Genomic DNA, 13699 nt, shown 5'->3' on the forward strand with positions numbered 1-13699 from the left:
CCAAGAGGGATTACCCACCCCTTGGATTATAACTTCCAAATGACCCTTATTTCTCCCTGGCAATTTAGAGGGACGATGCCACAGACGCCGTTGTTGCAACTTTATTAGGCATTAAGTGCAGTAGTTCAACACGATGACATTACCCGTAAGTGTGACTTAGAGGCACCATAGATATCGAACACCACTAATTTTTGGTTTCAAATCCTCTTGTTTAGTTATCTAACTAGGGATTTAACTTTGAATTCATGAATCTTAAATGAAGCAATATACCAATACAATTATGAAAAATAAACTATTATATACAAGGAATTATCACTTGAATTTAAAAACTAAAGTATAAATTTTATGTGATTGAAAGGAACATAAAAGAATCGACTACTTGGGAATAGTATTTTCTCCAAAGGAAAATTATGAAAATAATTAAAAATTTAAAAACTTGAACTAAATACATGAAATTACTAATTACTTGGAAACCATGATACTTTCAAAGATAACTTATGAAAATGATTTGAATTGCTTGCGAGATATTCATGTTTTGGAACAAACCATTACATAGGAAGTATGAATCTGAGTACTGATTTGCTTGGAAGAAAATTAAATGATTGAATAGCGAGACTTTGGAAATGAATTTTAACACCTACTTGTTTGAAGTGAAAAGCATTTAATAATAAGCCCAACTAATTCTTCTATATGAAGTAACATAAATTTCATCTAGAATGATAACACTACTTTAAATGTGAGTCCTAATACTTGAAAGGTACTAAATTGCTTGAAAGAAAATTAAATGATTAAATAGCAAGACTTTGTAAAAGAGTTTAACATTTATCAAACTTAACAGACTATACCATAATTTAAATAATTTGAAGGAACTTACATTTCATTTAGTAATAAGAATTTTTTTTAATTAATAATAATTTATTTCATATGTTATTTGATCTCTTAATTATAATTCATCGCCAACATATTACTTCTAAATAACTCCTTATCCATTTTTATCCCAAATATAAGGATTATATAGAATTTAAATAATTTTTAAAAGTAAAATCTTATTTAAATAATTAGAGAGCACATGATAAGGTCAAAATTAAACTTTCAATCACATATTATGGGCATCTATCCAAATGGGATAGGCATCCATCCAACCGGGATGAGAATCTAACAATACGGGTTAGGCATTTGTCCATACGGGATAGGGAGTTTCATCTATCCAATTTGGGATAGGCATATACCAAAACATAGTAGGCATCTATTCAAAGAATAGGTAATGCTCTGGCCAGAGAATTGAGACTCATCGGGACCATTCGGGTCCTAAGTCACTCTCTAAAGACTACACTCCCCTACTAGGAATGCACCGAGGTTGCCATCTTTAGGAGTATATAAAAAAATTTAAAATAAACAAGCTTGAGTTCTGCCTCATAATTTGGCCTAAAGCATCGGGAAGTCAAGCAAATCCATACGGGATCCCTTCCGAGTATGCACTGAATTACTTATAATCTTCCAATTAGTGTTACTATACCCTTTCATTGAAAGACCAAGGAACTTCAATAAAAAAATGATATACTCACCCTTAACTGAATCCTAATTTACATCCCTAAATGCTTGAGTACAAGGGACAACTCCATCCCTAGACTGCCTACATATCCGTTTCGGCACGAGATCAAGGCGTAAAGTATGTAGTTCTGGTTTCTAACTATGGTCTAATGTAAACTGTTTTGTGGGTATGCAACCCTTTCTAGGGTCAAGAGTTTCTCTGCGATTGCTTCCCACGATGGTAGCTCTATAGCAAAAAGGCTCAGTGTGGCCTTCCGCTTGTGGCCTAAGATAACTAGTTCATATTTCCTATTAAATATGTCACCCATAATTTGATAACATCCGCTGAAATCATTAGGATAAAATAAATTTCGAAGATCATAACACACAACCAAACCCTAATGGGGTTTTCTAAGATTTAACTGAGTGGATGCGAAATTCATTTAAATTTTTATCTTTTCAGATTATCGATCCAAGAGGGATTACTCACCCCTTGGATTATAACTTCCAAATGACCCTTATTTCTCCCTGGCGATTTAGAGGGACAATGCCACAGACGCCGTTGTTGTAGCTTTATTAGGCGTTAAGTGCAGTAGTTCAACACGAGGACATTACCAGTAAGTGTGACCCAGAGGCACCATAGATATCGAACGCTGCTAATTTTTGGTTTCAAATCCTCTTGTTTAGTTATCTAACTAGGGATTTAACTTTGAATTCATGAATCTTAAATGAAGCAATATACCAATACAATTATGAAAAATAAACTATTATATACAAGGAATTAATGCTTGAATTTAAAAACTATAGTATATATTTCATGTGATTGAAAGGAACATAAACGAATCGACTACTTGGGAATAGTATTTTCTTCAAAGGAAAATTATAAAAATAATTAAAAATTTAAAAACTTGAACTAAATACATGAAATTACTAATTGCTTGGAAACCATGATACTTTAAAAGATAACTTATGAAAATGATTTGAATTACTTGCAAGATATAATTGTTTTGGAACAAACCATTACACAATAAGTATGAATTTGAGTACTGATTTGCTTGGAAGAAAATTAAATGATTGAATAGCAAGACTTTGGAAATGAATTTTAACACCTACTTGTTTGAAGTGAAAAGTATTTAATAATAAGCCCAACTAATTCTTCTCTATGAAGTAACATAAATTTCATGTAGAATGATAACACTACTTTAAATGTGAGTCCTAATACTTGAAAGGTACTAAATTGCTTGAAAGAAAATTAAATGATTAAATAGCAAGACTTTGTAAAAGAGTTTAACATTTATCAAACTTAACACACTATACCATAATTTAAATAATTTGAAGGAACTTACATTTTATTTAATAATAAGATTTTTTTTAATTAATAATAATTTATTTCATATGTTATTTGATCTCTTAATTATAATTCATCGCCAACATATTACTTATAAATAACTCCTTATCCATTTTTATCCCAAATATAAGGATTATATAGCATTTAAATAATTTTTAAAAGTAAAGTCTTATTTAAATAATTAGAGAGCACATGATAAGGTCAAAAGTAAACTTTAACCATCTATCATCCAAATTTGAAAAGAAATAAATCTTTCTTTTTTTTTTAAATAAAATTTCCAAAGACTTAAATTAAGATTATTCTTTTTAATAAATATAATTTAACATATGATTTTAAAATTTATAGAAATTCCAATAAGAAAGTTTTAAAGCTTTTTAGATAACTTACTAATTATAAAAATAACAATCTTCAACACAATTTTATCCCTTAGCATTTTAAATTTTAATCCTCATGTAATTAAACAATAAGTTGATTAAATAATTGGTTCAAAACTATTGGTGCAATTTAAAATCAAAGGTGTTAATATCTATTTATAAAATAAGCAATTAATTTAATATAAATATGATTAATTTTTATACAAGAGAACATAACAACCAACCAATCAAGTCAATGATAAATTTACTATAATTGATTTTTATTTATTTGATCTAAATTTATGTTTATCAACAAAAAGATTACTTAATATTTGTCTTAAATAAAATTATCTTTACAAAATAAATACCCTCATGAAATTAAATCTAAATATGAAGGAAAGAATTTCCTTTTTATTATAGTGAATACTGAAATTTAAACTAAACAAATTAAGTAAGCAATCTCAACCCTTAGATTAGATTTAATCTTAGCTCTTAGATGTAAGGTTCACCCACAACCCTAAAATCTTTATACTAATACTAAAATTTAGGGCTTTTCTTTCATTTCATTATTGTGGATCTTGCAGGGAAGAATGGAAGAAGAAGAATATTTTCAGAAAAGTTCTACAAAATCTACCATGGAAAGGATGGAAGAAGAAGAATGCATTCCGAAGAGTTCTACACAATCTATCTCGAGGAAGAAGAAGAATGCATTCAAAAGAGTTCTACGAAATCTACTATTCCTCTCTACGAGTTTTCTACCCTTTGCATCAATCGGATTCCTATTTTGTATAAAACCATCTTAATAGGATAATTTTTCCCACTCTTGTTTGCAAATTAATGTTTCCAAATTTATGCAGATTTTGAAAACCCTTTTTGCAAGGATTGGATGACTGATTTTGTTGTAGTTTTTTTTTTTCAAGTCTAGTTATTATATATATATTTTATCTATTTTTAGATAAAACTTTAAATGGGCGTCGTTGGGAGAAGGAGTTGATAATGGAAATAGATGGAGATATTGGTGGCCATAGACAAATGTCCAAAAGGAGATTGGAGGGCATAGAAGCCAAAAGTTAGGCAACATCCGATGAGAGCAATTCATAATTTGAAATTTTAAAATTTAAAATTGCTAACACCGATAGAAATATAACATGTATTTATAGGAGATTTAATTTGATAAGGGATTATGTTCCATCCTCCCTAATTAGTGTCCCCAAATAGACATTGGATAATATCTCCTTTGCATTCAAACGAACACATCCTTGGTTAAGAGCTGCAAATCTATTGATGAACGAGTGTTTTAAGTGAGGAATTGTTAGGCACCTATCAAATAAGACTGGTATTTTAAAATATGAGTTAAAAAATGTATTCTATTGATTTCATTTAGTGTTTTAGATTTTTTAGTCTTCTATCTTTTATTATAACAGTCTTTAAAAAATCTAAAATCTAAAATCTATTTTTTTTTCCCAAAATCCAAAAGCCATTGAAATTAGTGTAATATGTTCATTCCACCTATTACCAGGTTGCAAGTAAATAAAAACATGGAAGAGAGTAGTTGCAACTGGTTAGTATAGTCAAATCGAGAATTTATATGTTGACCTTAGAGTTGATGAATAATATTTGGCAGAAAAACCTGAATACTCCCCTAGGTTTGTTCACTATATGAAAGATGATATTACCCAAACCTATCTAAATCATTTCATATGGTTTAATAACACACATTTCCTAGAGTGATTTATAGGGGATGGTGTGAAACTCTGCCCTAACTTTTACTAATCCAAGTTGAATATGTTTATTAGTTGAAAAATCCCGCATAACCTATTTTGTGCTACTTAATTTCTCACCAAAGCGATTTTTGAAATATTCTTTAAAAAATTAACATTTTAAGGGGGGCACAACAAATGCTATGTTATGGTTTTTTTCTAAAAATAGGACCATTTTGTGTAGCCCCCTTTTTCAAACCCTTTATCTCCACCATTTAAAAAAAATAGTAGTTTAGAAAGTAGATTTGGAGCACTACAACTCTTTTTCTTGTTGCATCTTCAAATTTTGAATGTAACTATCTTCAAATTGTCATTGAAGTTTGGACTTTGTTTATTTCACAAAATAAGTGGCATCTTAAGACCCCCTTTTGATACCACATCTTGGTGGACTTACCCTACTCACTTTTGGTAGTTATCTATCTTTGGCCACCATTGCATCCATTTCTTCTTCTTCACTCTTTTCCTCCATGTCTTCTAATAAACATCTCTCTACTACAAACTTATTATTTTCTACTTATTTTTCATTTCTTACAATCAAAATATCATTAGAAGAGTAATATTTCTCTAAGGAATCTAGTCTAGCCTTGATCTTCAACAACTCATAAATGAATTTCTTAAATCTCTTGGCTTGCTGCTCTTCCCTGTATTGTTCCCAAAACAAAATTCTCATCATTTTCCACATGACCCATGTCACCTCTCTTTTGAACACATTTTTTTCCACTTTAACAATTCCCTTAGAGGCTCCCTCGTCCCTCTACAACTACATGTCCTCCCTATAATAAAATTTATTAAATCACATTATTGTCTACTCAATAAAGTTCCTGGAAGTTGTACCTTACAACACCCCTTCTATCCACTTTTTCTTAGTGGAAGGAGTTTTACTCCTTCTACCTAGCTTTATCTCTATTGGAAGATAATCTCAACTCTTTCAAGCATTCACTTCATCACTATGACAGTAATCTTTTAGCTCTAATACCATTTTATGTAGTCAAAATTGGGAAGGTCTTATCAAACTACCCTATCTTGTAGCCTTAACATCCCATCCAAAACACTATATGGAAATAAAATCTAAAACTTATTTTGATTTCAACCTTCATATATACATGAACATACAATAAACTTTCTAACAACAATAAAATCTCTGAAGGATTTCAACAAGAGACAAAATTAAAAAAATTACAATGTATCTAGGCATTTCATGCATGCAAGTCTTTGAATCTTCAAGCCTTCACACCACCTTTTATTCACTCATCTTTTGAAATCTAATATTTTTCTTAAACACCACAAAAAAACTATATATTCTTCTTTCTCTTCTTTTATCTTTCTCCTCTTGGCAAGCTAATTACCTACACTCTTTCTTATGCAATTTTATGGAGCAATATGCAAGATCTTTATCCAACCTTATTGTTGTTGATTGGTACTTAAAGAAATTGAAGGATGCATTTTGATAAAGATTAGAACCCTTGTGAGGCATCAAAAAGAGGAACCCAAATCTATCCTTTCATTACCTTCTACAAGTCTTCCGAACTTCTTCTGGATATGCTTGAAATTTTGCATCAAATGCCTCCAAATATGACACTCAAGCTTGCTAAACTATATCGAACAACTTGTTGTTGTAAACTATATAAAAAAAATGTTTCTTTTTTTGAAAGCACTAAAACAAAGAGAGAACTTGAATACATTAATTTTTCTATAAACTAATAATTGGAAAGTTTGACAATCTCAAAAATCCACTAAACCACTCCAAACAATCTAATTATCCTACCAGAAAGAAGTCACTTTTGAATTCTTGAAATTTTTTTTTGAGAGATTCATTTCTAATATATAAACAAACCCTATTTCTTAAATATAAATTTCATATAAATGTATAGTAACAATCATTTATTAAAAAAATATATACTTATAAATTTAAGTTAGATGTCCTTATAGCAATTTGAACATAATTCCTTTAAGAATTGAATTATTGCATTCAAATAGGAGTAAAATTGACATTCATATCATAATACCCACTACCGAGCATTTGGTAAACCATCACTCCCTGAAATTCAATCAAAATATTGAGAAAAAATAAAAGTAAAGGCCCAAAAGAACAAAAGCCATATGAAAAATAATTAATTTAAGTACTCTTATTTTCACTTTCATTGATCAAAACCTATATTCGAACCAAGATCTCCCTCGAGAATTTTGGTTTTGTAAGTTTCTTATCTTTCCAATTTAAGCAATTTATCTTGATAAATAGTAGCTGTCACCTTGCACATATTTAGGGGGTTATTAATCCTGTTAGTTCACAATAGAAGCATAATAGGGAATTTGAACATAAGATTCATAACCTATATTAGCTAACCACAAAAACTAACAGGACATGAAAGGAATCCCAATATGTGCAATAGAAGAAGGACAAGCAAGACTTCAACATAAATATGCAAACCATATGAAGAAAACTCCTTCCTTGACCTCCATTGTTCTCCTTTCTCCTCCAAATAGCAGATTTGACCTACAAGTGCAAAAGCATGAAGCAAGATCGATTTTGATAGTGTGAGGATACTAGAAGCGTGATTCTTTCTGATGAGAAATGCATCCAATTTATAGAAAAATTGGAGAGAGGAAAACAATTAGCAAGAAATCAATACAATTTGTAATTGATTTCAATCAAGGCAAAAATCAAATTGAAAAAGAAATGCCATGACACACTTTCCCATGCAAGAGGATAAGATCATGTTAAGATAAGATTGCCAAATCCTTGAATTTGAAAATTATAAAAGTAATATCTTCCAAATAAAGCACAAAATAGGATAAATTTTAGGAAGGATATTAGTTGGAAAAATCAAAATAGAAAGTTGAGGAACTAGTTGGATATTGATGAATTAAAAATTAGGAAAATGAGAAGAAATTAAGAATTAGAAAGTTTTGAAAAATGGAAATTAGAAAGAATCAATAAATAAATATTCCTTATTCATTAATTCATAGTTAGCCAATTAAATAAAAATATTTAATTGTGACAAAGGGACCTAGGATAAAAAAACATTATTTAACCTAGAAGGAAAATGACAAAAGGATTAAATGATTAAATTAGAAAACCCTAGGAGATGAATTAATGAGACTCTTTATGAATGTATATATCAATCCTATTTTTTCTAAAGCATTAAAAAAAATTAGAAAATATGAATACCTTAATATTTTAACAAACTAATAATTCAAGGTGAAGGATCCAACAAATGACTCTCCTTTTTAAGAAGGTGAAGGCTTTGAGTCAAGACAGGAAGTTTGAGAAGCTCCCCATCAAGTAGGCCCTCAGTTTGTGCCTTCAGTGGGGTGGTTTTGTTCTACTTATTTTTAGTTTCGTCTCTCTCTTAGTTTTGTTTTGTCCACTTGGGAAGCGTTGGTTTTATTCTTTTTTGATAGCTGGCTCAGGGGTGTTGAGTTCTCTTTCCTCATAAGTCCCATAGATTTTTTCTATCTTTCGTTGTAGTAGTGGTTATGTAATGATTCGAACCTCTCCCATTTTTAAGTAATTAGAACAAACTAATAATTCAAAAAAATTATGATCACTAGAATATTATAGGCCACTCCAAATAGTCTTATCTTCCTTTGAAAAACAAATTTCATTCAAATTATCCATGAAAACTTTATAAATTTTGAGAAAGATTTTGTATCTCAATCTTAAGAATTTTGTAAATTATATTTAATAATAAGACTCTTTCCCAAGGTATAAGCAAGCCCTACTTTTCTTAAAGCACTAAAACAAATCAAACAAAATGAATAAGATGATAAAAAAAAAAAAGATAAATCTTTGATTTCAAGAACATATCAAACAATTTCGTAATAATTGAATCCTCTTTAAAAACAAAATCTTTCAAAACATTCAAGAATACTTTCCATACATAAAAAGATCTCTTTCAATCTTAACAATTGCACAATTTTTACAATAAGACTCTTTATCAATATACAAAGCTTTTTTTTTTTTTTCCAAAATACTAAACAAACCATAAATGATGAATACATTACAGATTCAACAATTTCCAAAAAAAAAACAAAAACCAAACCACTCCAAATAGTTTAATCCTTCCTTCACTAACAAACCTCTTTCAACTTTGATTTCTAAAATAAAAACCTAATATTTTAATCAGTTGGGTGAACGCATGCATATCATGATTTCACCACTGCCGAACAATCGGTGAACCATCACTCCCTGAAAATCAATTAAAATTTAGAGTCAGAAAATTCTGAAGGCAGAGAAGAACAAAAGCTTATGATGACTAATTAAATTAACTTAATCTCCTTTTTACTTTCACTGATAAACAAACATATTCGACTGAACATATCCCTCAAGAATTTTGATGTAGTAAATTTCAACAATCAAAATGATAACTGGCCTCACCTGGTCAGGGCCATGCTAAATATCTTGCTAAATGGTAAGTCAATCATAATTGACCTGATGTTATTTTGAAGAACTTGGAGACTGTTCTTTTGTATTTCCCCGATGCAACTATCCACATGATTCCAAAGATCGTCTATCTGTTCCTGAAAGCTCAGCATTGAGTTCGAAATATAGGTTAACCAGCTCGAACAATTTCTTATCTTTCCAGATATCTTCCTTGTTTTCAGTATGAGATTTTTGAGGTGGTCATCTTTTTCAGCCAACCAGGAGGTGACCACCTTTAAGGAATCCAGAGACAAGCTGTCCTGTGCTCCGCCATTTTCAATTGCGTCGATAATTCGCTCCATGCCAGCTTCAAGTTTGTGCTTGATATTCTTCACATCTAGTAGATACTTTTTGGAGGCCTTTTTATAATCGTTTAGAAAATCAGGATCTTGCCCAATTTTCCCTGAATTCGCCTTGCTCATATCGCTTCCCATTTTTTCTCAATACGCAGGAATAGAACTGGAAATCGACGTTCTAGAGCATCTTTTCTGAGACTAAATACCTATTAAATCTACTTCATCTCGTAATCATGTCAAATTTGAGTATACTTGAAAGGGATGCAAGATCAATCCCCCAAAAGAGCCATATGCTAGGAGAAAGGTTTTGGTTGAAAGGGGCGAAAAAACCATGAATCCAATTCCAAAGGTGTTGGACACAACGCCAAAACTAGAAGAGATGTTTAAATGATAATGATTGCCCATAAAATAGGAAATAAGGATCTTGAATGCCCATGTGTTGGAGATGATACCCCACACACAAGCTTTGGAAAAGAATACGCGAAGAAAAGTGAGTAAGCTTAGGATCAACAATTACTGGCCAAATATTTTGAAATTTACATTACAAGTCTGACAAGATCACTGCAAGTGCCATTGTAAATTGAAAGAAGGCACCATAGTAAGGTGCAGATAAAATCAATGATAACCCAAACATTACTTGTAATTACAAAAAGTATTAATGGGGTTTCATCACCAATATTTCCACCAGGGTTTAGTAGAAAGAGCACCAATTTGATGAATCATATTCATTGGTAGAAAAATATAACGACTTCAAAATGTCTCTCAATCTAGTCAATAAAGCTTGTACTGAACTTGCAACTCCTCTTAAGAATGGAGGTTCATAATATCTCTTAACAATAAATGTTTAGGAGTTCAAATACATTTCTTGTAAAAATGCAAAGCCACTGGGAGCCCTTAGAATTGAATAAAATTAGACCACCAAAGATTGTGCTAATTAAAGGAGAGCCCTTTTCTAAAACTAGAATGAGCTCAAAAAGGGAAAGGCTTAAAGGCTTAATGGCATCCCAAGCTTTCTAGATGCTTTTGGAAACAAATATTCCCTTGATATACACAACTTCTTTGAGAAGGAGGATTTGAAAACCAAGACTTGCAGACTCTTGGAGAAGACAACAAAATTCCTAAACCATGTGGTGGAAATATCTATGGTCTTTGAAAGAAGCCCAAAGAAAATCATGGACAAGTCTCTCAAGATTCAAATAAGAAGCCATAGAAGGAGTCCAATAGGAGTAGTAAACATGGATGGCCAAAATAATGTTGGGATGTACATAGAATTTTATAGCTAGCAAAAGTGGCTTGGTGATATAGAAAGAGATTTTTCTTAATTCTGGTGAGGACTGTCTTATAGAGGTCAACTAGAGAAGCTTGAAAAGTGAAGAGAATGCCCAAAAATTTAAATAACTCTCCATGTCTAATCCACTTCTAGGCATAGCTGTGAAGACAAGGCAATATAGGAAGAATGGACAAACAATAGAATTGGGTCTTATGCCACTAAATTTCGAAGCTTGAAGCTAAGAAAAAAGTGTCAAGGAACTTGAGAGCTTCTTTCATATTTAGCTCCTCTTCAAAAAGAATGAGAAATGAGTCATCCATAAAGTGGCCATTAACAAGTTGATTAGATGACTAAGGAAGGGCAATTCCTCTAACCCTCTCAAAGGAGATAGAGTTCACAAACAAATATATATTCCCTTTAGCAATAAGAACAAACAAATATGGAGCAAGGGAGCATTCATATCGAATAAAATAGTGAAGGATAAAAGTTTGAGATTACTAGTCGAATGAAATAGTTTATTGGTCGAACAAGAAGTTGTTTGGAATTTCTCTTTCATCTCTAGAGGCTAATTATTGAGGAGAAGTTAATGTTGGTACTGAGGCTATTTGGCTTCAAAACACTCTCATTGAGTTTGACATTGTCTTTTGGAAGTCTAATATCATCTTTTGTGACAACTAGGGTACCATACAAATCTTTCAGAATTTCATCCATAATCAAAGAACCAAACACTTTGAGATCCGCATGCACTACATTAGGGAGTTGATTCATGAGAAAATCATTAATATTAGGAACTATTTGACATCAATCAAATTGTAGACATCTTCACCAAACTCTTCAACGAGAGAAAGCTCCTTCATTTGCAAGCTATTGTAGGGGTGCAACAAGTGTCTACTTTGGTAGAGGGTTCTTAGTCCTCTTTATTCTCTCTTTTGGGGGCAAATCTCTCTCTATTTGTGAAGGGCTTATTTTTTTGCGGGGGGGGGGGGGGCTTTTGTACAAGGGCATTGGGTACCTAATATGGCCTCATTTTTTGGGACTCATAGTCTTTTCACCCACCTAAGATGTGTTTAATGGGGGGTGTTAGTGTATGTTTTTATTTTCTAGTTGGTTATTTATTTTTCTATCACTAGGTTCTTTCTACACTTTTAATTAAGCTTGCTTAGGATTAATAAGGTGAGTATTAGTCTGGGTACAAGGTATTAACATCTCCAATGAGAGTTCCATTTTCCTATTTTAGGCTATTGTAGTGGACTCTTTTCATTTGTCATATTTTCCATACGTGCTTCTCTCACTCACTTCCTAACTAGTCTTGGTAAATTTATTCTATTGCATTGTAATTGCATTCAACAATTTTTGTATGAACTATTAGAAGTGATGTAATCTATTAAAATTCATGTGTTAGGTGAGCATGAATTCCAAACAAATTATCATTTGCCTCCAAAGTAGAATGATGGTGTATCAAGATGGCTATAATTATTTTATTTTTCAACTCATCGTAAGTCTTATCATTATCATAAATCTTGATTGGAACATTCCTCATTTCCACATTATGATAATATGCAATCGAATTGTTCTTCAATTTAAAACACTAAAGATTTTGATGATCTTTATTTTTAGCAATAACTACAACATTTTTGATATTTTCCTAATATTAGAAGATGTAGTACATGTACCCTACATATTCTCTTTTCAAAGTACTACTATGGTTTATAAACTGTACCTTTTTGGAAGGACTTACAAATAATGAAAAATAATTTATGCTTGAGATTAGGTACCAAGTTTTTTTTTTCTTTTTGGTTAGTTGTGTTATATTGAATGTAGTATTTAGTGTTGGAAGGATAGTGTATGTGAGCTCCTTAAGTAAGTGTCTTTTAATGAAATCTTAAAAATTTGAGAATTAGAGTGGAAGCTTCATTTAGCACTTAGAGTAATATCAACACTTGATTGAATTGGTACATGTAATCCTCTATAAACATTTGGCATCCTTGTTGAAAATGAAGCCATGTGATATGTAGATCATAGCCATAATTGGAAGCAACAAATGTTTCATTTAATGTTATGAAATGTTTATCCCTTGTGTGATAGGATTTTGAGCATCTTAGAATTTACAGATCAATACCTCATCAATATTAGAGAGATTCAATTTCATAAGACACTTTATTGACATCAAGGAATTAATTGTATGCAAACCAATCTGAATTTTAAGAACCCAATTGTAGAGCACATTAATCTCTTTAGATCCATTCTATACCTTGACCTTGCATTTAGTGGTGGAACTCTTGACTTGAAGATAAAGAAACCTTCTCAAACATTATTGGTCTAATTGATCAATGCATGAACCACACCAATAAATTCAAAAACTTTCCAATAATAAAAATCACATGTCTTTAAAAATAAGACACTTTATGAACATATATGTCAATCCTATTTTTCCTAAAGCATTAACAAAAAATAGAAAATATGGATACCTTAATATTTTAACAAGCTAATAAATCATGGAAAAGGATCCAACAAATGACTCTCCTTTTCTAAGAAGGTGAAGGATTTCAGTCAAGATAGGAATTTTGAGAAGCACCCCATCAGGTAGGTCATCGGTTTGTGCCTTTGGTTGGAATGGTTTTGTGTGTTTTGTTCTACTTGTTTTCAATTATTTCAATCTCTTGTTTCTATTATGTCTACTTGGGAGGCACTAGTTTTTTTCTTTTTTGACAACTGGCTT

Source organism: Cryptomeria japonica, chromosome 4 (assembly GCF_030272615.1).
Source record: "Cryptomeria japonica chromosome 4, Sugi_1.0, whole genome shotgun sequence".
NCBI lineage: Eukaryota > Viridiplantae > Streptophyta > Pinopsida > Cupressales > Cupressaceae > Cryptomeria > Cryptomeria japonica.